This window comes from Mesoplodon densirostris, chromosome 10 (genome assembly GCF_025265405.1).
Source record: "Mesoplodon densirostris isolate mMesDen1 chromosome 10, mMesDen1 primary haplotype, whole genome shotgun sequence".
Lineage (NCBI taxonomy): Eukaryota > Metazoa > Chordata > Mammalia > Artiodactyla > Ziphiidae > Mesoplodon > Mesoplodon densirostris.
This window is the reverse complement of record NC_082670.1, coordinates 104,100,285-104,125,800: the sequence shown is the minus strand read 5'-3', so window position 1 is coordinate 104,125,800 and position 25,516 is coordinate 104,100,285. Positions and strand designations below refer to the sequence as shown.

The 25,516-nt window shown below is 50.6% G+C and overlaps 1 protein-coding gene across 1 annotated transcript in view; it reads right to left on the bottom strand.

The window, feature by feature from the left end:
* The window catches only part of HRH1 (histamine receptor H1), an 80,754-nt gene extending 55,691 nt beyond the window's left edge, over window positions 1–25,063 (bottom strand). The window contains exon 1 of the mRNA XM_060110919.1: window positions 25,031–25,063. The gene's annotated coding sequence lies outside the window, so the exon portion shown is untranslated. The remainder of the gene's footprint in view (window positions 1–25,030) is intronic.
* Window positions 25,064–25,516: the final 453 nt, after the last annotated feature.

The following is a 25,516-nucleotide window of genomic DNA, read 5'->3' as shown; positions in this document are numbered from 1 at the left end:
GAGAGAAATAAAAACGTTTGTCCATACAAAAACCTGTTCAGAGCAGCACTATTAACAATAGCCAAAAAATGGAAACAACCCAAACGTCCATCAACAGATGAATGGATAAACAAAATGTGGTATATCCATACACTGGAATATTATTCAACCATGAAAAGGAATGAAGTACTGACACATGATACAACATGGATAAACCTTGAAAACATCATGCTGAGTGAAACAAGCCAGCCATCATCAAAGACCACACACTATATGACTACACTTATATGAAATGTCCAGAATAGGGAAATCTGTAGACACAGAAAGTAGATAAGTGGTTGTCATGGGTTTGGGTTGGGGTGGGAGGAAATGGGGAGTAACTGTAATGGGTAGGGGCTTTCTTTTTGGGGTGATGAAAATGTTCTAAAATTAGATTGTAGTGATGGTAGTACATCTCTGTGAACATACTGGAAACCCCTGAATTGTTTACTTTAAATGGGTGAATTGCACACTGTGTAAATTACATCTTAATAAAGCTGCTGAAAGAAAAAGAAAGAAAGAAAGAAAGGAAGGAAGGAAAGAAAGAAAGAAAGAAAGAAAGAAAAGAATGAAACTGAGGCTTAGGGAGGCAAAAATATTTTACTAAAGGATGATCAGCGATTTCAGAACAAGAGTCAGGCCTCCCATTCCCAGGCCAACGCCCCTCTGGCTGACCTTCTGAAAAGAGGGATCACTAAGAGGAACTGTGCACTCACTACTCGCCCCACGCCAGGCACTTCGCACACTATTTTATCTAATCCTGCCGACAAGCCTAAGAAGTATACACGACTAACCCCAAGTTACAGATGAGAAAACCAAGGCTCTGAAATGTGCAGGGACCTGCCCAAGTCACTGTCTTAATTCAGGTTCCCCGAAGCAGACCCAGAGCCAAGAGATACGTGAAGGAAGTGCTCTGAGGAAAAGGCAGAAAAGGGGTGGGTGGGGTGGGAGCGGAGCAGGCGGGCATCTCAGGCGGGGTCCTGCCCACCCTACAGTGTGAGTCACCCCCAGGCTTGGCCCCAGCCAGGCACGGGAGAGGGGCTCTCCGACTCCCGTACTCCACAGCGTTTGGTAATGGGCATCGGGGATGGGGGTGGGAGGCATAAACTCCTGGACATTTCTAGACTTCTGCATTTGTGGACAAATGGCTCATAGCCATCAGCAGCCTCCAGAGGAGGGTTGCAGGTGCAAGCCTTTGGTGGCAAAAGCACAGCTGAGTCGGAGGAGGGTTCCCCAGGAACTGCAAAGGACCCGAGGGGCTGTGGGTGAAGCACCAACACCATCTGCCCAGGCACCTAACTAGGAAACTAGAGATCTGGGCTTTGTACCCAGGTCTGCTCCACAGCCCATGACCTCCTCACCCTCTTCAAGAGGGATGCGTCCATAGACTGAGCTGGGGAAGGGCATGGCCCCCGGGGTGAGGATGACAAGCAGAGCTAGAGGAAAAGGAGGACGGTGCCCAGTGGCTGGAGAGGGTTATGAGCCTGGATCCCAAGGAAGACAGAAGAGGAAAAAGCAGGCATGAGGTGGGAGTTGGGTGCTATGGGGTGATGACAGGGTCAGGTGAGCAGCACCTCCTCCCTCCGTGGCCTGGAGCTAAATTCAGTCCAACCCCCTCCTTCTTGGCTGCTGAGAGCTCTGGTTAGGGGGTGGAGGGACCCAGATAACAGAGACAACTGCAGGATGCAGACGTGTTTGAAAGAAACCCCATGGAAAGAAACTTCTTCAGAGGGAGGCTAGATTGAGGCAGGGACACGCTGACTCCTGTCTCCATCTGTGCCAGTAGAGAAGCTGCAGTGTTTAAAGGGAGACCATCAACAGCTGGTAAATCCCAGGTGACTGTGACCTGTTCCACTTAGTCACCCAGTACGAAGGGTCTGCTCTGACAGCAGCTCAGCAGGCAAAGTGAGTTGATTCAATCAAACACTCCTTCATTCTGCACTTATTCATGCCTGTGATGCACCCGGCTGGCATTATGCTGGACACTGGGGGTAAAGGGAAGGCGCTGGGGGTCTTAAAAATGAATCAGATAAGGTCTGGTCTCTACTCTCAAGGAGCTCATCATCAAGTAAGGGACACAGAGCAGGAATCACAACACAGGGTGCTTAGTGCCATGGTGAGAGTTATGGATGGGAGCTTAGGAGCCCAGAAGAGGCAATGCTCCCTCGTCCTGGAGCAGTTGGGGATAACTCACAAACAAGGTGAAGTTTGAGTTGGGATTTGAGGGATGAGTAGGAGTTTACCAGAAAGAATGAGAGAAATGTCATTTCAAAGTTACTTGGCTGATAAAGAGTAGGATTGGGGTTGTGCTTGAATCCAAGTTCTGCTCTGAACGCTATACAATACTGTCTATCTTGAGACTCCCATTCCATTAATCCCCCAAGTTACAACCTTAACTTTTTTTTTTTTTTTTTTTTTTCTTTCTTTTTGCGGTATGCGGGCCTCTCACTGCTGTGGCCCCTCCCGTTGCGGAGCACAGGCTCCGGACGCGCAGGCCCAGCGGCCATGGCTCACGGGCCCAGCCGCTCCGCGGCATATGGGATCCTCCCAGACCGGGGCACGAACCCGTATCCCCTGCATTGGCAGGCGGACTCTCAACCACTGCGCCACCAGGGAGGCCCCAACCTTAACTTTTTAAAGTATGATAGAAATCATCCCCTTTCGAGTCAGTCCTGTTTGAATCCTGGCTTCACCACTCATTAATCATATGACCTTGGGCCCAGCTGAGAGTAAACAGTGTTCATTAATTCTTCCCCCCTTTCTTACTTGGCTACAGGCTTAGCCTGCCCACTCCTTGGCCACTTTCAGGTTCACCAGGAGGTGGCACCTGAAGCTGTGGCCAGAGGGCCTGGAATTCACTGTTTGTTGGAGGGGTGGGAACTGTGGGTGCCACTGTGCCTCTGTAAACCTCAGATCCCCACCTAGCCCCACCATGCAAGCCTAGGAGAGTAGTTTCAAGCGGCGGGGAGGGTACCACCTTCTATAGTGCATCTGGAAACAGAGGGGGCGATCTGAGTTCTCACAATGATGTGGAAGACATAAGTGGCATTAGTGGGCAGTGGCCAGTGGAGTTCCACACAACGGAGCATTGTCTTCCGTCCTGCCACCTTCTAAACATCCCCCGGAAGACACGTAGGTGGAAAAACCTGTTTATAACTATCTAAATCCATTCCCCAATCCATTTACGTATGAACACAAAAGCTCACTGCACAGCTTTAATCTGCTCTAAATTGTCTAAGGTTGCTCCAATGATGTAAACTGAGGGAGGTGATGTACTGTTCTGTTTGGAGCTTTCCCATCAGTTGAATCACCTGATGGTGTTTGCCAGTTCAACACATCTGTACCCATCTGCACTGGTAGCTGTGTATTTACCCGATTCTAGATGTGACTACAGGCAATGACTGCTTCAGAAAATCTTCAAGTGTGGGCATGCCCAAGCATTTAATGTAGTGGAATATATATTATTATTTTATTACAAATGGCTTTCTGGGCTTCCTTGGTGGCGCAGTGGTTAAGAATCCGCCTGCCAATGCAGGGAGACACGGGTTCGAGCCCTGGTCCGGGAGGATCCCACATGCCGCGGAGCAACTAAGACCGTGCGCCACAACTACTGAGCCTGCGCTCTACAGCCCGCGAGCCACAACTACTGAAGCCTGCGTGTCTAGAGCCCGCGCACCAGAATGAAGAGTAAGTAGCCCCCGCTCGCCACAACTAGAGAAAGCCCGCACGCAGCAACAAAGACCCAGTGCAGCCAAAAAAAACAGAAACAAACCAAAAAATGGCTTTCCTTTTATTTCTCCTTTACCATGTGATTGGCAATTATTATTATTACTATTTTCAGTATTTGTAGATAGATTATATGATCTATGCATGAACTGCATTTCAGGATTGTAAAGAGGGCATCACAAACTATTTGTTATAAAGGTAACATTGAGACTGAAGGATTCAGACCCACTGGCCTGGTCTAGACAACTGGGAATCTACCCAATTTCCCTTGGGATGACAGCCTAAGGATCAGAGCCAGGGTCTGGGAGCCAGAAAGACTGAAATTTGAAACCCAGCACTGTTGCTTACTAGCTATATGACCCGGGAGAATATGTATAATCTTGCTAATCCTTAGCATCCTCATCTGCAAAATGGGGATAAAACACCCACCTCGGAGGGTTGTAGTGGGGGTTATATGAGGTCGACTGTAGAAAGTGCTCAGTGATAACAGAAGCTGCTGTCGCCGTCACTGTTGCTGTTATTATCATTTCTCCAGGGAATCCTCCCCAGCTGGGGCTGTGAAATGTGACCGGGCCTTGGCATCCCCCACCCTCCACTGCCCACATCCAGTCTGGCTCAGCACCCTGATCTCCAGACACTGATGGGGGGATGGGTCCTGATCTGCATGAACCATGAAACTAAGCCTCCCCCATCGGGACCTTATTCGATCCAGGCCTGAATCAGGCCTCACCCTCTACTGAACGTTGTCCTGGGTGGTGACGGGGGAGCAGACTACTGCCCAACAGCTCCCTGAGTCTCCACGCTGGCTTCCAGCTCACCTTCCCCGCTTTTCCCATCGCTGCTGGAGCCCTGGCGTGCCCTGCGCTGAGCCCCTCGGCTGTGGGGGCAGCAGGGTCCGCCCCCTGGTTCCAGCTTTGGCCTCTGAGCCTCCGATCAGCCCCTCTGCACTAGGCCCGCCCCTGGCCTGCAGAGCTGTCTGCTTCCAAGGTTAAGCATCCACAGGGTCCTCACGTAGCTCTCCACAAACCACCAACATGACAGGTCATGGTGTATGAACTCTGGAGTGGGCGCTGGGAGCCGCCCTTTCTTTTTTTTAAAAAAAAAAAAAAACAGTTATTTATTTATTTAGGCTGCGCCGGGTCTTAGTTGCAGCATGAGGGATCTTTTTTTAGTTACAGTGTGTGGGCTTCTTAGTTGCGGCATGCGGACTCTTACTTGCAGTATGCATGCGGGATCTAGTTCCCCGACCAGGAATCGAACCCAGGGTGCCTGCATTGGGAGCACAGAGTCTTACCCACTGAACCACCAGGGAAGTCCTAGGGAGCTCCCTTTTCTTATCATCATTCCTCTGTGGTTCTCTCTGCCCTTCCACAGCAGGAATCCCAGCGTTCATCTCTGCTCCCTGGGCCTCTGCACTCAGGGACCCCACGAAGGTCTTGAACCGTGCATTTGACAGTCAGAGGGAACCGATGCTTTCCCCCAAGGCAATGGGAACCAGCTGAGCTGTCAGAGCTGAGATGGCGCCCCCCAGCCTCATAAGACCCAGAGCTACCTCTTCCTTCCTCCTGTCTTTGGCGGAGTCATTAGGAATCCCTAGAAGGTGATGGATGAAATCTGGTCTTGATCTAGTGCTGCCTGAGAGTACTGAAATGACACACGCGATGCCCACCCTGAAGAAGTTCACAGTCCAGCTGGGAGAGGCAGTCATGTAACAGATAACTGCGGTTTTGACATGGTCCGTGTTGAGTGTGAGGTATGCACTAGAGGCCACTGGCCTTCTTATGTGGGAATGGCCAACTAACTCTGCCTGGGCAAGGTGGGAAGCCTTCCGAGCAAAGTTAACATGGGAATGGGGTATTGAAGGATGAGAAGGAGTTTTCCAAGGCCTGGGCTACTCTCAAGCCTCACCACCTATTTCTAAGCCCTACAATCCTGGCATGGTTAGCCCATGCCTTTCTTCCTGAATGACAATCTTGGGGGAAGAGGAGATAGAGGAGAAACTGAGGATGGAACACAACTCTTTACACCCAGAAGGATCCATGTTTGGACTGGATCCTGATTCAGAGACATTGGCTTCCCCAGACTATTCTCAAAACACAAAAATCAGTATTTCCCAGAGTCCCAAAGAGCATGAATTCCTTAGGAAAGTCCTATATGTAATGTGAAAAAGGAGACTCCAAGATCAAATACATTTCAGAAACACTGAGTAAGCAAAGCCAAGCAGATTTTACTGCAGGACTTCTCAGAGCCTTTAAAGGTGAAATAAGATAATAATATACATATTTAAAATAAATTTTGATAAGTAATAATTTAATAAATATTAAAAATATAATAATTTTACAGCTACCTTTTATTTGGCGTTTCCTCATGTGCAAGACGTGCTATGCACTATCTCATGAACCCCCATAAAACTTGAAGTCATCAGTACTGACTGTCCCCATCTGTGATTATCCCCATTATCCCCATTCAGAGAGGCTGAATCAACCCAAGAAGTGAAGTTCACTGCCCAAGATCACACAGTAAATGGTGGAGCTGAGATTCAGTCCAGCTCTGTCCAACCCGAAGTCTCCACCCTTTCCTGGGTATTACGAATCCCTAAGACGGGGATGCGATATACAGCATTTCCAAACTCCCTCAGCCATGGACCCTCCTTATACCTGGGGTTCCACAGAGCAACTGTGGGAAACACTGCTCTAGTTTCTTCCCAGAAGATTCATCAAAAGCAACAAAAGGACTTCTGAGGCTCTGCTTCTCTTCTTCCTCCGCGCTCCACAACTGGGCCCCGGGTCCAAGCCCCTCAACAGGCCCTCTGTGTTCACTCCAGGGGCTGGTGTAAGAATTAGGAGGGGTTCCCAGGAGAGGCTGGGATTCCAGCCGACAGCTCCTAATCTGTCTAGATCTAAACAGCTGACATCATTGGCCACATATGACCCGCAGAGGGTTCCAAATTTTACTCCCAGCCAGTTCTGAGTTACTGCTTCAAATTTAGCTGCTGCTTGACTGCCAGCAGACTAGATAGGTTATGAACTCAGAATAATTGAGCCACTGCCCACTTAGCAAGAAAAAGGATGGGCCCTCTGAGGCCTAATGCAGTTGACCAAAGAAGGTCACTGGCTGAACCCAGGCCTTGTCTTTCACACTTGGGCCCCTATGTGGCCTCTGCACTCATGTCTCCAGACCCTTCTCACCACGTCCTCACTGCTGGCAGAGTGGCCTTTCAACAGGCAACATTCAACTTGTTACTCCTTAGAACTCTTCTATGGCTCCCTAGTGCCCCCAGCAGAAGTCTAGATCTCTGCGCCTGATCTTCAAGGTCTTTGGAAATGGGGGAGACTTTGCAGTCATTTTCCCTTTCTCAAGAGAACACGTAGATGAACAAATGGGGGCCGTCAAGCAAGTGACACTCACAAGGTCTGGGTGCCCTGTCCTTGAAGATAAGCCATCTCATGGAAGGAGCCAAGTAGCACTTGCCGACTCTCTTGCCCAAATATCGTTTATGTGGAGACTGTTTTTATCAAGGAGCAGAGAAAAGATTTCCCTTGACTGAATAAGTAAGCAAGTTGTGTTTAGATGTCCCACTTGACCCTGCTTTAGATGAGGCCACCTTACCAGAGGGCTGGAAGCAGACTGGGGGACGTCTGCATGCCTCTTGGCACCACGTGCATCTCAATATGTAAGGTGCATCCGTGTCACCTTGTTAAAATGCAGATTCTGATTGTGCAGGTCTGGGTGAGGCCTGAGAGTCTGCATTTCCAACAATCTCCCAAGTGATGTCCGTGTTGCTGGTCCTAGGACCACCCCACAAAGAGCAAGGTTCCTCCCACAACCCTTGGTCCCATGGTGACCCTGAAACTATCACTCATTGACATTAAAATATTCCAGGTGCGGGGACTTCACTGGCGGTCCAGTGGTTAAGACTCCACGTTTCCAGTGAAGGGAGTGTGGGTTCAATCCCTGGTCGGGGAACTAAGATCCCACCTGCTGTGCGGCGCAGGCAAATAAAAAAAATTAATTAATTAAAATAAATTAAAATATTCCAGGTTAGACCAAGACAGGGAGAGAGGCGATCCCTGATGACCCTGCTTACCTCTCCAGGAGGGTCCATTTCCCCCCGCCCCCTACCCTTAGGCTTTACTTTATGCCCTGGCAAAACCTAATCCCTTACGGTTTCCTGCACACATCACACTATTGTGGATGCTACATTGCTCGGCTCAGGCTGTACCTTCTGCCTGTAAAGCTCTTCTCACCTTACTTTGCTGAATTAAGACCTATTCATCTTTGAAAACCCTGCTGGCACATCCTCAGGCTGAGATCAGGGCCCCAGCCCTCCACCGCTACCCCAGCTTCTGCACACACATAACCCTTAAGAACATCTAGACCATAACGCATATCTTACTATATGGAGACTGCCTGAGTCTGGGTCTGCCTCCCCCCCAGGCTTTAAGTTCAAAAGCACGGATCATGCCTTGTCCCCTGTCTCCTCAGTGCCTAGCACACAGCTTGGCACACAGCAGGTACATAATAAATGTTTGCCAAACTGATCCAAAGCTGGTAACATCGCTAAAGGGAAGGGTTTAGTAGATTCTTTCCATCTCAAAGAAAAATGACTTAATTTTATAAACAAAATGTGTGTGTGTGTGTGTGTGTTTTGTGCTTCCTTCTTTGTTCCTGAGTTTAAAGAAAGGTGTGAAATGATAATAATAGTAATGCAGTTTGCAGGTGCCTAACCTGGGTTAACCCATTGAATCCTGGGATGTGGGTCCTGCTATCAACCCCCTGGAATAGATAAGAAAACTGAGACTCACAGAGACCAGTGAGCCGTCAATAGCACCTAAGTGGCCGGGCACATGGGGATTCCAACACAGCTCTGTGTGCCACCAAGCGAAGGGGCCCTTCTGCTGAGTTCCCAAAGCTGCAGAGCTTGAGGTCTGCATTTGAAATGGGAGAGGTCCAGACCTGACAGTGGTGACATGCTGCAGAGGAGGAGGTGGTTAGAGTAGAAAGACACTGGGATGGGGGACCAGGTCCTCAACCGGAGCTGTCCCTGACTGCAAGGCAGTGAGCACCTCACTTGGACATCTATCATGGCTATGACCTGATGGAGATGGGGCGGGGAGGTTGTTTCAAAGGGAAAGACAGTGAATGCATCTCCTCTTGAAGAGGGACAGGCAGAGGGACAGGGATTCTAGAATGAGTCACATCCCACTCCAGCCGGCCCAAGCCTCGGGCGCCTGGGAGGTGGCCACACATGGCCCTACAGCTGGGCCCCTGTATTCCACACTCTCTACAGGAACCAAGCCTCCAGGGGAGCCCAGCGGCCTGTCTCCATCACCACCTCGACGCCCGCCCGCACTCCGTTCCTCTGAGCCATCACTGCTGTAACGAGCCAGCCGAGGTGGGCCGGAGGGTGAACGCGGGAAGGACGTCCCCTCCCCCACACCTCCTCTGGGCCTCTCCTATTCCCCCATCCCTTGGTTTCCATGGCAGCGTCTGGCAACGAGGTGTCTACTTCAAAGTGCTGGCAGGGATGCCAGGCAGGAGCCACCGAGACACAGGCCTGGGGGTGAGGGGAGGGAGCTCTCATCTGTTGAGTGCCTACTCCGAGCGGGTCCTGTCCAAGACTTCACGTCCATCGCCTCCCTTACTCCTCATCCCAGCTAGGCAAGGAACCTATTATTATCTCATTTTACAGATAAGGACACTGAGGCACAGAGGGCTAAAGGCCATGCCCAGGGTCATACAGCCAGTCAGGGGCAGAGCCAGGATTCAAACTCAAGATCTCTGTGGTTGAAGCCCAGGCCTTTAATCACTTCCTGCCTCTTGGCCAGGGCTCAGCTGTTCGGGCTGGAGCTCTGTCTCGTGGCGCAGGCCCTTGGGTGAATCCCTCTGCCTCTCTGAGACTCTGTAAAATGGGGTGGTGAGTCCCATTGCTCTGAGGGGCTGGGAGGACTGAAGCAAGTTGGGGGAAGCCCTGAGCTCCTGGCTGGGGTTCGGTAAAGGGGTCTGCTCCTCCATCTCCAACTGGAGAGACTCCCATCCCAGGATTCCTGGACAAGCAGAGCCCCAGCTGCCCGGATCCACCAGGAGAAGTCGGCCCAGAAGCCCCCTGGCGTGCCGCCCCCAACCCAGTGCTCCTGACAAGAACAGCTGGACATCCACTTTGCGCCAGGAGCCCCACTAGGGCCCTGCACGCTCCCAGTGACCCTGGGGGGAGAGACACGCTTACTATCCTCCTGTTACAGATCAGGAAACCCAGTGGTGGCACCCACACCGAGCACCCCAGGAGCAGAAAGGGGGTGGTACTTGCACCGACCTGGGTGACTGGAGGAAAGTGCCTCGGAGAGACACCTGTTACCTTCAGTTCTACCTTCAAAATAGACCTGCAAGCGGATCCCCTCCCTTCACGTCCATGTTATACCCTGGCCTGGCTACCTCGGCCCCTGCTCAAAGGATGGCAAGCCTCCCTCGGAGGCCTCACTCGGCCACTGTTCCCCTTCCTTTGTGTTTCGTCCACACAGAGGGCTGGGCGATGCTTCTCATCACACATTTGATCCTGTCATCGGACGTCCCAAACCCTCCGGTGGCTCACAATGTCTTCCGAACAAAAGCCAGGTCCTCACGATGGCCGACAAGGGGACATTCGGCCCGTGACCTCTCTGACCCTATCCCCTACACTCACTCTTGTTCACTCTGCTGCAGCCACTGAGGCTTCCTCACTCTTTCTAGAACATTGCAAACCACCTGCAGCCCAGGACCTTGCTGTTCCCTCTCCCTCGACACAAACATGATTCAATTCCTCACGTGATGCAGAGGCCACCCCTCCCAGTCTCCCACACTGCTCATCATCAACAACTGCTCCACACTGCAGTTTACATTCATTTGTCGACGCACTTCTTGCCTGGCTCCCAGGCTTTCACGAGAGTGAAAGCTCTAGGAAGGCAGGACTGTCCATCTTGTTCATCCCTGTCCCTCACCACCTACAAGAGCCCTTGACCCCCATTCATGGGTTATCTGTGGAGTGGCCTGGGGCAAAATTTTTGGGCAACCAGGTGCTGGCTAACTGAACTAGTAAGATTCCCTCTAGAAAGGCTGAGTGTGAAATGCACAAAGCAGCAGCAGTTGGTAGGAATCAGGGGCAGAAATCAAAAGCCATGAGGCTGCAGAAGCCAGGAGCCACAGAAACCACGAGACAGCAGATGTCATGGGCCAGGAGGCAGAAATAGGCTCCACCTGAGCAGGCATCTTTGTCTGTTTTCTTCTGCAGAAAATCCCAAGGGCCTGGAGGAGGGCCTGGTGCACACAGGAGCTCAATAAATGTTTGCTGAATAAATGAAAGGTGGAGTGGAGAAAAGAGAAGAGTTAGTTGGCAGAAGCAGGAACAGCCAAAGTGAGGCAAGGAGTGGAGAGGCCGTGGACACGGCTGCAGGGAAGACAGGGCAACAGGCTCCAGGGGATCCGGACAAGCCTCCAGTCTCTGTGGGGCTTGGCAGTGTGATGGCGACACTGCTTTCTGTCTTTGCTACATCCCCCTATATCCAGGCAATAAGCCCCATTAACTGAGGCTAACTTGGACATGTCTCTAGTCCCTGCAACCCCAAACAACCTGCTAACAGGGAGGCCTCCCTGGAAGAGGCACCACAGAAGGGGGAACTTGGAACAGGCAACCCCAGACCCCTCTTCTTACTTTCCTTTTTTTAAACAGCTTTACTGAGACACAATTTACATACCATGAGATTCACTTATTCTGCTATGTATATTTTATCACAATTAAGAAAACCTCAGAATAAAACTCTTGGGGACTTAGGGTTTGAGTGGGCAGAGGAGGCAGGAGGGTATGTTGGCAGCAAAGTCACGGTGATGAGGAAGCATGAGGTGTGCCTGGGGAAGGGCGAGGTGCCCCACATGGATGGGCACATGGAGAGTATGGGGGTGGGGGGTGAAAGGCAGCCAGGGCCAGCCTGCCAAGAGCCTATGTATAGCACTCTGGCTCAGGGTCTGGATCGGCTGTGATGAGCCTTGGAAGGAGAACAGTCTGCCCAAAGCCAGTGATGGTGCCCGCAGAGGTCAGTAGAGCTGGGTTCTAGAGCCGGCTCTGCTGTTACAGCAGGTGTGGCCCCGGGCAGGTCACCCTCCCTCTCCTGGCCCCTCGCTCCTCCCTCTGGCATCTCTCAAAGTCCCTTGCCGCTCTAAGTTCCCCTAAGCAAACGAGGTGAGGAGCATGGGGCTGCGAGCCAGGCCTGGCTTAGAAGCCCAGGTCTTTCACTTTCTAGCTGTGTGACCCTGGGTTCCTCATCTCTAGGATGGGGACAACAGTCCCGACCGCACACGGCTGCTTAGAGGGCCAAATGGGGCAACAAATAGAGAGGGCTTGGCACGAGGCCCTCACATGCTGGCACCATCAGTACCGCCAACTCGTGTTGGCCGATGCTGACGAGATGCTTCAGGGCAATCTTGTAAACCAGCAAGCACAGAAGCGGAGACCTGCTGCCAGCTGCAGTGTTTTCAAAGTAACACTTAGTGCATGGATAGACACACAGCTTGGTGCCTGGGATGAAAGGGAGTAAAAGGCATTCGTTAGAAACATGCTTGGTTTCCCTTAGTGACCAAGGACGCAGAGAAAGCTCTGGGTGTTCAGAGCTGGCACGGTGTCCCTGCTGTTATGGAGTCCAGCGCCGATGGGGCAACCAGGCCCCGCATCAGCCCGAACGAACCTGGGGTGTCCATCCCGTAACTCACTCAAGCTTTCCCTTCAATCCACAGAGCCAAATGCTCATTTGATTTTTCTTCCCTGTTCGCCTGTGTGTGTTTTTTCTGCTTGTAATAGAGAGAAAACAACAACATCTCTGGGTATCAGTGAGCATTCAACATTGGAAACCCAAGGCTTAGTTTCGTGACTTATTCCTACTATGTAGCCTGGAACTCGGGAAAAAGGGTACGGACAGGGTCTAGCACCTAGAAACACCCCCTTTTTATATTTATAGGACGGACTGAATGGACAAATGCAACGTAAGCTACCAAGCGAAAAACTGGAAGGGTTACCTAAGGCTGAGCAATTTCCAAAAACTCAGGCAATTAGCATCTCACCGTGAGGGGCTTCCTAGCACAGAAGAAAGGGATCCAAGTATCTCAGTTCAAACCCCAGCTCAGCTAAGCTAGCTGTGTGACCTTGGGCCAGCCACTTAGCCTCTCCGAGCCTCTGTCAGCACTGTGCTTCCCCATCTGAGAACATCACATCCCACTTTGTTGTTATTCTTCCAGCATCTGTCTTCATCACCCTGCAAAGCCAATGGCTGTGTCTGCCTGTCCACTGTCGTGTCACCTGTGCACAGCAGGGGTACGATCCCTTCGAACTCTCCAAATCCAGCTCTACCTTCCCACTCCTCTGCTGCTGGCCCGGACGTTGCCTCTTTGGGTTTGGCAAAGATTTCGTTCAGACCCAAGAACTTAAGTGAGGACTTTTTCTTCTGCAGGCCACTGGTCAAAGGCCAATGTCATTGTCTTACCCAGTAATGAACTGCAAGGCTGTTCTTGTTTCTGGCTTGATTTAAGAACTCCATAAAGGAAGCAGAGTCAGGTGAATGGTTTAAGTGGAGAAGCTATATATCATCTACTCCCAGAAGAACTGGAGTGACTTCTACTAGGATCCCGATATCAGAACACACAACACAATCTATGTCTGTACCCCTACGTGGCAGAGAAAAAGCAGGGGTGGATGAGGAAACAGCTTATCTTTATGGGCAAGAAGAGTTTTAGAAAAAAGAGGGGAAAAACAACATACATTTCCATCTCTCGAGGAGTTTACAATCTGCTGATGGAAAGAGACAGGTAAAGCAGGTATTTATTTTACATTATGATGAGTGCCTGGTGTCACAGAAGCCCCTGGCCAGTCTGGGGGAGCAGGCAGAAATGAGAGAAGGGGATGGCGGCCCTATAGATCCCTTCCTTGCCCATGCCCACCCCTATTACATCTGCTTCCCCTACACAGAACATCTCTCATGCCCCCTGCCCACCTTGCCCACCTTAATTGCTTCCTGTTACCCTCCCTAATCACACGCTATGATGTGGCCTGACCAGGTCACCTGCTGGATGACCACATGCCTTCCCACCTCTGCCCGGAATATCCTTTCGTCACATCTCTACCCCCTCAAAACCTTATGTTTCAAAGCCCTGCTCACGCTCATTCATTCTTTCATTCAAGAAGTATTTCTGAGGGCTTACTATGTCCCTGACACTGTGATGGGCACTAGGGATATAATGGGGAAGCTGCAGCCCACGTCCCCAAGCTACTTAAAGCCATGGGGAGACAGACAGTCACAATAACGAGTAATACGTGTGTGGTAGATGTGAGTCCAGAGAAGGGTCCTGGCCCAGCCTTGGTGGGGTGTGTTCAGGGAAGGCTTCCTGGAAGAGACTTCTGAGCCCTGACAAATGAGGTTAAAATGGAGAGAGGTGCCTATTAATGTACGTGAACCTATATAGTTATAATAATAGCTGACATTTATGGATGCTACTAGGAGCCAAGCACTGGGCTAAGCACTGCACACATATTAGCTCCTTTTTGGTCCTTACAACCCTATGGGAGCGAGTACTGTTACCATTCCCATTGCCACATGAGGAATCTGAGGCACAGAGGAGTTAAGAACTTGCTCCTGGTCACACAGCTACTAAGTGGCAGAGCCGGGGTTCAAACTCAGTGCAGCCCAGGGCCCAGGCTTCTGACCACTGCATTCTGTTGTCTCAGGCTGTCAGTGTTATTCTGACATTTCCTCTTTTCATTTAACCATGAACTTATCACAGACATCCTTCTAAATGGTGCAACCCAGGCCCCATTCTACTTAATGGCTGCAGAGGAAGGATGTCACTGGAATTTGAGCAGGGAAGTGATTTGATCAGATTCTTCCCTGGAAAACAGGCAGGGGGCCACCTAGGGGCAGGGGAGCTCTCTTGGGGTTCTGGGGAGGGAGGACCAGGCCTAAGCTCAAGCTGGGATAGGGAGGATGCTGAGGGAGGCTGAGCTCCGGGAACATGACCGGGCAGCAGGGGGCAGCACTACACCTCTCAGGGGATTCTGGAGTGGGAGAAGGGGTCCTGAGACCCCACACACACACCTTCTGCTTACAAGCCTCTTACAGACCCGGCATCTTTCCCTCTCGCCCCACCCTAGCCCGGCATGTCTGACTCCCCTGAGCACACCCCAGCTGGCACTTCCAATTAAGAGTTATCGACCATCGGGGCTTCCCTGGTGGCGCAGTGGTTGAGAATCCACCTGCCAATGCAGGGGACACAGGTTCGAGCCCTGGTCCGGGAAGATCCCACATACCGCAGAGCAACTAAGCCCATGCACCACAACTACTGAGCCTGCGCTCTAGAGCCCGAGAGCCACAACTACCGAGTCCACGTGCCACAACTACTGAAGCCCACGCACCTAGAGCCCGTGCTCCGCAACAAGAGAAGCCACCGCAAGGAGAAGCCCACGCACCGCAATGAAGAGTAGCCCCCACCTGCCGCAACTAGAGAAAGCCCACGCACAGCAGCAGAGACTCAAAGCAGCCAAAATAAATAAATAAAATAAATAATTTTTTTAAAAAGAGTGATTGACCATCAGTTTCAGTTCAGCTGACATGTGCAGATGTGGTGTCTATGGAATTCTTAATTCACTGAATATTCTTAATTCACTGAATATCCCAGGAGGGTCACATCTATTCTATCCAAAGTGCAAAAAACAAAACAAAAACTCCACAAGTTACCCAGAAGCACTGCTTTAACACTGTCCTCTAGTACCACGCCATCCAGCCCCACCACATTCGGCCACCTGTCAGTCCTACTGCACCTGCTCCAACAGTCTTAGTCTGTCCACTTCTCTCCAGGGCCACCACCACTGGTCTGAGTGACCTTCCTCTCTCACCTGGACGACTGCAATAGCCTCGTTCCTGGTCTCCCAGCTCCACCCTAGCATAAGTTAGTCCACATCTCTAGCCTCAGTTTTCTTATCTCTAAAATGGCCACACTGATACTTCTCTCACAGGGCTGTGGAGAGGACGGGGTGACATAATGAACCAAAAGCCCTGGCCGGGAGTGCCTTCTCAATAGATGACAGTTCCTTTCCTCCATCAGCTGGCTGGGAGGGATGAGAAAGGTGAGGGACTCTTCTGCTTTCATACTCTGCTGGTGCACATACGAAGCAGGCACCAGCGGCCTCTGCACCCCCCTGCCTCTCTTGACCTCACTCCCCCAGCTACAGGGCTTCTTGCCTGCTTCCTGACTCTTGTTTCCTTCCATATAGTGGGAGCTCCTCTAGCTTCAGACCCTGGCCTCTCTCCCACTCCTCATTCACTCTCCAGGGCCCGTGCACGGTGCCACGTATTTATAAGAGGGTTTGAGAGATGAAATAGCCAAGTCATACAGGCTCTTCTGGGCTGCTCTTAGGAGCCAACCTGCCTGCTGGGAGCCTGCATCCAACTGGGCTCTCAGTCAGCCGACCGAGCCTAGGAGAAAGACCTAGGCTCTGCAGGAACCCAGCCCTGCCCACCCCTGGGGCAGGTGGGAAACCCATCCGATTCTAGCCTTCAGCATTAGCAGCCCACATGCTTCAATGTCACTCGGATCAGTAATAACGGTGACATTTTGTTCTCCGGCTACCTTGCTTTTTGTCTTAATACTCAGTTGGTCCAGAACTCAGGCCGGGCAGAGGAGTGCTATTTACTGGCCCCTCCCGCCCCCCAACAGGACTGAGCAGCGGGAGAAGACCCTGTCCGCTGTTCCTACCTTGTTAATGGAGATTCTCAGGGCCTCCCTCATCAAGCCCGGTGCTCGGTGCTGTGCGAACCAATCAATAAATGACTGACAAATACTTACTAAGCTCCTGATACAACCGTGAAAATAACTCATCTTTGCTCAGTGTTACTTACTACTTTTGAGATGCCTAAAAAGCATTTTCAGGTACTCGAATGCTACGAAGTGCTGGTATCTTCACCAACTTGGTGGTCTTTATTGCCATTTGCATGATCAGGGTGTGTGTCTTTCAGGATCTAGCTGTGAACTCACTTCCTTCATCAAATAAATTTTCATTACACACCTGCTAGGTGCCAGGTGCTATTAACAAAGGCACTGCAGGTATAGCTGTCAACCAGGCAGATGACACCCCTACACTCCTGTACTGCAATCTGGTAGCAGTGATGAAGAAAATCAACAGACAGGGACCGGATTGGGCAGGGGTCAAAACGGGGTAGTCGGGGAAGGGCTCTCCAAGGAGGGAACATCTGAGTCCTCAGTGACGGGAAGGTGCCAGCCATTGCAAGACCTGGGGGAAGAGGCTCTCAATAACGCTGTGAGTGGTGGTACTATTATTAATATTAGGACTCCCCTTTTACAGATGTGGAAACTGAGGCCAGGGAGGTTAAAATGCTTCCTCCAAGGCCAAAAAGGTAACTATTTATGGCACCCGGTCAAAACTCTGAAACCCCAACTATTGCCACCAAACCCACTTGCCTGTAGGTTCTAGAACTTTTAAAAAGAATCTTAACCTCAGAGATCTTCAACAAAGTAGCATGCAGCACACCCTCAGGAGCCTCCAGTTTAATCTGAGAAAACATCTTTACACAAAAACACTCATCACACAAGGTGGGTCACAAATTAATGTATAGGATTAATACAGTTTCAAAAATTTTAAGTCCAGTGGGATTTATTTTGAAACCTGACAAAATGACCCCCAATTTCTTGGGGAAAAAGAAATCCATGTAAGATAGTTACTTATTCATCGGTTTGTTTAATAAACACTTACGAGTTGCCAGGTTCTGCTGTCAATGCTTTTCAAATATTAATTCTTTCAAACCTCATGACTCATTTAATACTCATAACAATCCTGTAAGTTAATACAGTCACTAACCCCACTTTCTAATCAAGGGAATCAAGGCAAAGATAGGGTGGATGGCCTGCTTGAGACACACTGCAAAGTGGTGGAGCCAAGATCCAAACCTACGTCGTCTGGCCCCGGAACCTTTGCTCTTTGCCATAAATTGAATTTACAAGTATCATTTACACAATTGAATTTATATGTACAATTACATTTTGTCTCTTTGTCTCTTTCTACCTGACATGAACTTGTTTTCAGAAGGTCCGATTTAAATGCAGAATTCATGGTTTCCCCCAAATTTGCTGTGGGGAGCCCTCGAGAGGCTCTTGGAAAAGTTAGACCATCATCCTCCAGGGAGGCGGAAACTAGCTCTGTCAGGGGCCCCTCAGGGTGGACGTGCCATACGAACAGTTAGATGCTTCGGACAAAGGAAAGAAAACAGGCTTCCACTGGGGGCCAGCATCAACAGTCACACTGGCAGACACTGGGGATCACGTGTGTGCGATGGAGATGGAACTGGGCTTCACTTGCACTGGGGGAGAGGGCCAGTGGGATGGATTTATTTAGTGATGATTCTCTCCAGGAACAGAGAAAAGCCATCTAGTAGATAAATGAAGTTCTCCTAAAAGAATAAACCGAATGAGAACTGCCTAGAAAGTTTGAAAGAAAGAAAAAAAAGAGAGAAAAAGAAGGGGAAAGCAGATGCCTTTGGGAGCAGTTAACATTTATGCTCCGCAGAGAATCCTCCGAGCAGCACGGCACAGACCTGCACTGCTCTCCTCCACCTGCGTGGCGCCCAGCCAGCGTCTGCCCTGGTCCTGCCATGACCCTGTCTGATGCTTGGCCGCCCGAATCAGCAGCAAGTTCAACACGTGAACAGCTGAGGAGTGGGTGTCCAGGTTGCAAACCCTGAAATAGAAAACCATGTGGATGGTGCTCCCTGGAGTTGTACGGCGCTGCAGCCCTGCTTCTAAAGATGCAGAGCAATTGAGGATCTGATGCAGGTGGCGGAGGCAAGGAAAGGAAGAGCGAGCCAGCAGGTGGGATGGGGACAACTAGAGAAATATGTGAAAAGAGAACTGAGTGAGACCTTCATCTTACACCCAAACCCAGACAGGTTAGACAGTGATAATTTACTGTGAAAGATGAAACTATTAAAACAATTCACAGCTAGAAACCTTGTCTTCCTAGTCTGAATAATGGGGGTAAGAGTAGCTACCTCATGGCCTTGTTATGGGGATTAAGAGAGATGATCCAAATTAGCACAGGGCCTCCTGTTTTAGTAAAAGAGGATTGAGGGATGATTCAGCTGACAAACTTGCCCAAATCCAGCCACCCGGGGGGTCAGAGGGAAATGGCTGGAGGGGTGTGGCCCCAGGTCATAATCTGGGGATTTCAGGCAAACTGATATCAAAGAGGGGGAAAGAGGACGTGTGCATGGATGGAGTCAAGTCCCTTCATCGCGGGCACCGGAGAGTAGTAATTCACAGCGTACACTGTCTGCAGACGCAGCAATTTTAGAAGCAGGAGGAGACGGGTACCAGACTCTCACCCTGGGCTGAACTTCCTTCATCTGGGATCCTTGGCTGGAAAAACCCTACCCAGAGCGCAAGCCCGGCTCTCCCCACAGCACTCAGGACAGCTGGGTTCACAGACTCTGCCCACTTCCTCCTGAGGCAACCCGAGCCTCTCCCTGTTGGAAAGTTCTGCCTTGGACTGAGCTGAAACCAGCTGTCCTCCCCACCCTGCACTTAGCTTCCACCCGGTGGGGGTCCTACTGGTCCATTCTACCAAACTCTCAACAAGAACAACACCCAGCTTACATAATCTCTTCTAGAGAACCAAGGAAATGGGAACACAGCCCACCTTGTTTTATGAGGCCAGCATAACAGTGATACCAAAGTCTGACAAGTAAACACCAAAAAGGAAAACTGCCAGTGAATCTCACTCATGAACTCATGATGTTAAAGTCCTCAGCAAAAAAGGTGATGAGAAATAGCCCAGCAAAAAAGATGCAACAGGACAACTCAAGTTGGGTTTATTCCAGAAATGCAAAAATCAATGTAGTTCACCATGTTAACAGATTGAAAAAGAAAAATCACGACCATCTGAGCAGAAGCAGGAAAAACATCTACTTCCGTTTATGACTAAAAAGAAAAGAAACACTCGGCAAACTAGGAATAGAAAGGAGCTTCTTTAATCTAGTAAAGATTATCTGCCAAGGAAATTCCCTGGCCGTCCAGTGGCTAGGGCTCGGCGCTTTCACTGCCGGGACCTGGATTCAATCCCTGGTCAGGGAACTAAGATCTCACAAGATTATCTGCCAAAACCCTAGATAAACATTATACCTAACTGTCAAATGTAGACAGCTCTTCCATAAGAGAGAGAGAGAGGAAAAAAAAAAAAAACCCAAAGGGAAGAAAGGATTGGAAAGGAAGAAACAAAACTTATTTGCACCTCCTGTAACTGTATACACAGTATCTCCAAAATAATCTACAAATACATTTTTTTTGAATTAGAAAGTTTAGCAAGATTTCCGGATACAAAATCAATGTGCAAAATGCAAGAATATTTCTCCAAAAAAGCAACCAACATAGCATAATTTAAAAAATATATATGTGTAGATAAATATAGATATACCATTTACAATAGCATACAAAATATCAAATAACTAGGAATATATCTAACAAAAGATGTGCAAGACCACCAAGGGACATTAGGAAACTGGACCTAAACTGTATCCTAAATAATGAAGAGAGATACCATGTTCATGGAAGTCTAAATACTGCACGCTCCACCCCCAAGGGGCAATAGAGAGCTCAGCAGGAACACCTGGCAGATCAGAGTAACCTGGGCTTATATTCTACCTCCTGTTGCTTCTAAAATGTGTGACTCTGGTGTGTCTGACCAAGCCCTCTGAACCCCTGTTTCCTCACCTGTAAAACATGGATAGCCATTCCTGCCTAGTTGTGAGGAGTCAATAGATAATAAAGCACTTTGTGGGGGGAGGGGAGGGATAAATTTGGAATTTGGGATTAACAGAAACACACTACTATATATAAAATAAATAAAGAACAAGGACCTAATAGGAAACTATATTCAATACCTGTTTTATATATATATATATATATATATATGTATGACTGAATTACTATGCTGTACACCTGAAACATTGTAAATCAACTATACTTAAAAAAAAAAAGAAAGAAAGCACTTTGCAGAGTGTTGTATAAAAACAGGGATTCTTATGACTAGCATTTTTGCCCCTTGTTGGTCTAAGGGTAGGGAAAAAGCTCTCTCTCCCAGATTAGGCCAGCTGTGTCTTTGCTTTTGCTCATCAACTTGTCATCAAAGGCACTGTTGAGTGCTTATTCTGTATACAACATTTTTTCATTCAGTGCTCACAGCAACCTATAAGGTGGGTGCTATGTTAGCCCCATTTTACAGATGAGAAAGCTGAGGCTCAAACAAGCAACTTGTCATTCATATATTCATTCATTCATTAGACATTCATGAGCCCCTTCTATGTACCAAGAGTTGTGAATACCCTGGTGAGTAAGATGGACATGGTCCCTGCTCTTTTAGAACTGACAGTCGAGGTGGGAAGACAGACAAAAATCATACCACAACTAACAAGCTGGCAGAACCGAGATTCAAACTCAGGTCTGCTGGACATGAGAATCCATGCTTTTAACCACTCCCCGAGGTGCCTTCCTCAACTTCCTCTGCTCCATCCTCTCTGTTGTGATGTAATGGTTTCTAACATCCACTCTGCTGGCAGCAACAAGTTTCAATGGGTCTTGCCATCCAAGCTGCTGCACAAATTGAGAGCTGTCAGCTTCGATCCTGGCCCATGTGATTCTCATGCATTATCACTGGAGAATTACAGCAGGGAAGATGAACGCATAAAGAGGAGGGGTATCCTGTACCTCCCTCCCCCCAGCATCAGCAGCACTGTTCCCAATGAGGGTGCGCCTGAGTCCTCTGCCACCATTAACGGCAGAAGTGAGTCACTTATAAGTAAGATACGGGAGCTTTATTATAATTACATCCCGAGATTCAGAAATGCTCAGCGTCACTGTGAAAGGGAGAGCAGCAGGTGACTGGGCTTGAATAATCCTCTGCCAGGTATGTCTTTCAGATAAAACGTCTTGGATCAGGAGCAATTACAGCTAATGCCCAGCCTGAATGCTAATGAGAATTACTTACAATTGCTTGTAATTCTTTGCCATTTACACTACCTGTTTTTTTCCTTTTCTTTTCCACCCTGGCATTAACCCTGAGAAACAGACACTAGAAGATATGATTAATGGCCATTTTGCAGATGAGGAAATTGATGCTCAAGGTCACTCAGCTCAAAGGGCCAGGGCTGGAGTTCTAATCCTGAACTTATTTTACTGCACCATTCTGTCTTTAAGGGGGAAAAAACCCCAGAACTCTGGGTATGTCTTCTCCACCTGGAAGGTGCACAGAAAATCAATCTGAAAGGCAGCTGGGGTGGCGTGTTCTGCTGACGTCTTTGCGTTGGTGAGGACAGGGCAGACCTTATGAAATGAACTTCACACCTACCTTCTGCCTTCCCACAACCATCAAGAGGCCCACACTTGTCCCTGAGAAATGACCATGAAGAGAGAACCTGGGCAGAAAGATAAGAAGAATCCTTCTCGTGTCCCACAAGCCAGAAAATTGTCCCAAATCCATGCCCCTCAGAAACATGCCAGAGCATCAAGTTCAAGCTGCAGTGTGAAGGAGTGAGGTTTGCTGTTAACAGTGGTAATCATGGTAATGCCCAGCATTTGCTGAGTACCTCGTAGAGCACCGGAAGTTTTAAATAAGTTTGCACTGGGACTTGAGGTTTTAGGCTATTTAAAGCTTGAGCCTACACTAAGACTTCTTACATTACATCTAACACTAGACTACTCGCACTTTATAGACGAAAAAGCAAGCGTCTTAAGGAGGTCAGGCAGGCAGCTCGCAGGTGGCAGAGCCAGGTTACCAAGCTGGGTCTGTTTGACCTTAACGGTAACAACAGGGACAACTAACATTTAAATAGCACTTTTATGTACTGCCTCATAAACGTGTATTGTATCTAGGTGCTTTATGCGCATGAACACAATCAGTTCTCTCACCAACCCAGTGAGGAATGTGCTAGGAATACTCCCATCCTAAAAATGGAACAGAGAGGTGTAGCAACTTGCTCAAGGCCACGGAGCCCATAAGTGACAGCTCTGGGATCTGAGCCAGCTCCAGAATCCACACTTTTGATCTCTTTGCCATGCCTCCTCTTTGTTATAGAAAGGCCACACCATTTCCACCGGGCACTCCTGGATTGTAAAAAGGAAAGTGCAAACAGGAACATGGAATTCTGAGAGAGTCCGAGGAAAGGAAGATCAGATACAAGTTCTTCCTGCCTCGGCCAGTCAGCCAAGGGGGGAGCACTCCCAGCCCAGCACTGTCCAAACTCCTCTGGGCTGCAGGGGCTTGCAGGCAGCTCCTGCCTCCACCCAGCTCTGAAATCATGTCCAGGCAGTGCTGAGCCATCTCCACCCTCTATCCTGGAGGGATTCTCTCTCACACATGAAAATGGTATCAGGCTTCCCTACAGACTTTCCCTCCATCAGGGGAAATACCTCTTGAGACGGCAGGGTAGCCTCAGGCAGCCTCGGGCTTCTGTGTGAGGGTCCAACCAGCCCTGGGTCAGATTGGGGACCTTACGTGGGGCTGTCAGGGATTCCTGTGAGTGATAACCACTCAGCAGCAGGCCTCCTACACGACACCTATCACAGAGAAAGGAGAGCGGTGCAGGGGCATCGGGGACCCTGTTGCCTGGCATCTCTCTATTTTCACCTTTGCTGCTGCCAGTCACAAGCAGAAGGGACCGAAGGTCCCATCTACAGCCTGAGTGTCACTGACAATCTGGAAGGAGTCAAGGAAAACCTGTGTTCAAATCCCAACTCCTCCACGGACCACGTGGGCAACCCCAGGCAAGTTACTTAACCTCTCTGAGCCTCAAAAGACCATCTGTTCAAGGAGCCTAGTAATAATAGTGCCCACTCTGCAAGGCTGCTGTGAAAACTAAGTGGGATGATGCATAATGATACTCTGACGGGTCCATTCTCTCTCTCTCTCCCAGTCTCTGTTTGTGCCTGCCTGACTCCAAGATTAAAGCTAAGACTGGGGCATTCAAGACCTCCCTATCAGATCCCAGCTCTGCTCTCCTTCATGCTCTGGAGACACACTCCATCTGTGCTCCAGTCACAGGGACCTAGGCCCCATCATGGAATGAGTGCCCCACGTACCTTCCGGCCGAGGGCCTGGTTCATAGTACTTAGCCTCAGCACCATTCCTTCATCATCGGGCTCCAGGCCTGAGGTGGGAGCCCCCTGCCGGAGGACAGCAACCCTGCCTGGAGCATCTCTGCATTACCAGCTCCCAGGCGGAGCGGACACCTCAGAGAGATTAAGGGATTGGGGTGGGGTCTCTTTGGGGGGCGGGGGGAGGGGAGAATCACCCAGAGAAGGAAAGAAGTTTCCGTGAAGAACTGCTGCGTTCCAGCTCCTGACTTCCTTGGCTCCTTCCAGAAAAATCGAGACTAGCTTCTGGAATTTGGCTCCTTTCACCTGAAAGGGCAGCCCCAACGGGCTTCTGTCGCCAGAATCCACTCCCTGACAGTAAGGGCCACGCATCTTTCCACAGGATCCTCCGCGAGGCACAATGAGGCGGTGGCGGTCCGCCCCGGGTTTGCAGCCGTGCTGTAGGAGAGCATGGGCAGCGGTCTCCACACTTTCCACACCAGACCCCTGGTGACGCGGAACCTGGGGCTTGCCCGCATGTGATTAAGTGGTGTGGGTCAGGCTGACTCGGGTTCAAAATCCTGGCTCTCTCCTTGACTCGGTGGTGCTCCTGGTCACAACTTTCCCTCTCTGAGCCTCTTTCCTTCTCTGTAAAATGGGTATAATAATGCCGGTTCATCAAGTTAAAGGGAGAACCGAAAGAGATCACGGATACCCAGTGCCTGGCGCATTCAATGCACTCAAGAGATGGGCTCGGACTGTGGGGAACATAAAACTCAGAGCCTAGGGCAGCTCTGAGAAAAATGGAGACTCGCCCTCCCCTGTCGGAGCCGGAGGCAGACGCCTGGGGCGCGCACGCTGGAGAACCCAGGCAAAGCCACAGGTGTGTGCAGGTCGGGCGGGGGCCAGAGCTGGGTATCAGACAGGGTGCCGCGGAGCCAGCCGCGCTCCGGGACCCTACCCGCGCCGCCCACAGTCGCCAGGGCCCCGGAGCGCGCCCACCCCACGCCGCCGGCTCCGGGAGCTCTGCGGCTCCGTGGGGATGCCCAGACCCAAGCCCGGCCACGCACAGCCTCGCCCCGCAGCCGCGGCCGCACTCCAGCCCCTGCCCGCGCCCTGCCCGCGCTCCGCTCCGACTCACCGGCGCCGGCTCCCGGGAAAGTTTGGTGGTGAGGCGGCCGCGGCAGCCAGGCTGCTCGGTGCTCGGTGCTCGGCGCCCGGCGGCGGCGGCGGCGGCGGCGGGGGCGCCGAGGGCGCCGAGGGAGCGGACCCGGAGGCGGGGCGCGGTAGGAGGAGCTGCGCCGAGGGGCGCCAGCCCAGAAGGCGGGAGGGAGGCGGAGACCTGGGCCCCCGGGCCTGCAGTGCCCCCGCCTCCCGCTCTGTGCTCCTAGGCCGCCCCGCTCTCCGCGCACGCTGGAAGGGGAGCGAGGGGGCGCCACGGGCTCGGACCCCTTCTCCCACACCTGCCCCAGGGTCAAAGCTGCTCTCGCAGAGCGCCCCGGCCTCCGGCTCTGCACGGTGCGGAGGTTCCTGGGGTCTGGAGGGAGAGGTTGAAAGCAGGATCAGAACCCTGGTGAGAACATCCTCCCCGCCACACACACACACCCCCAAGGGCAGACAGAAATAG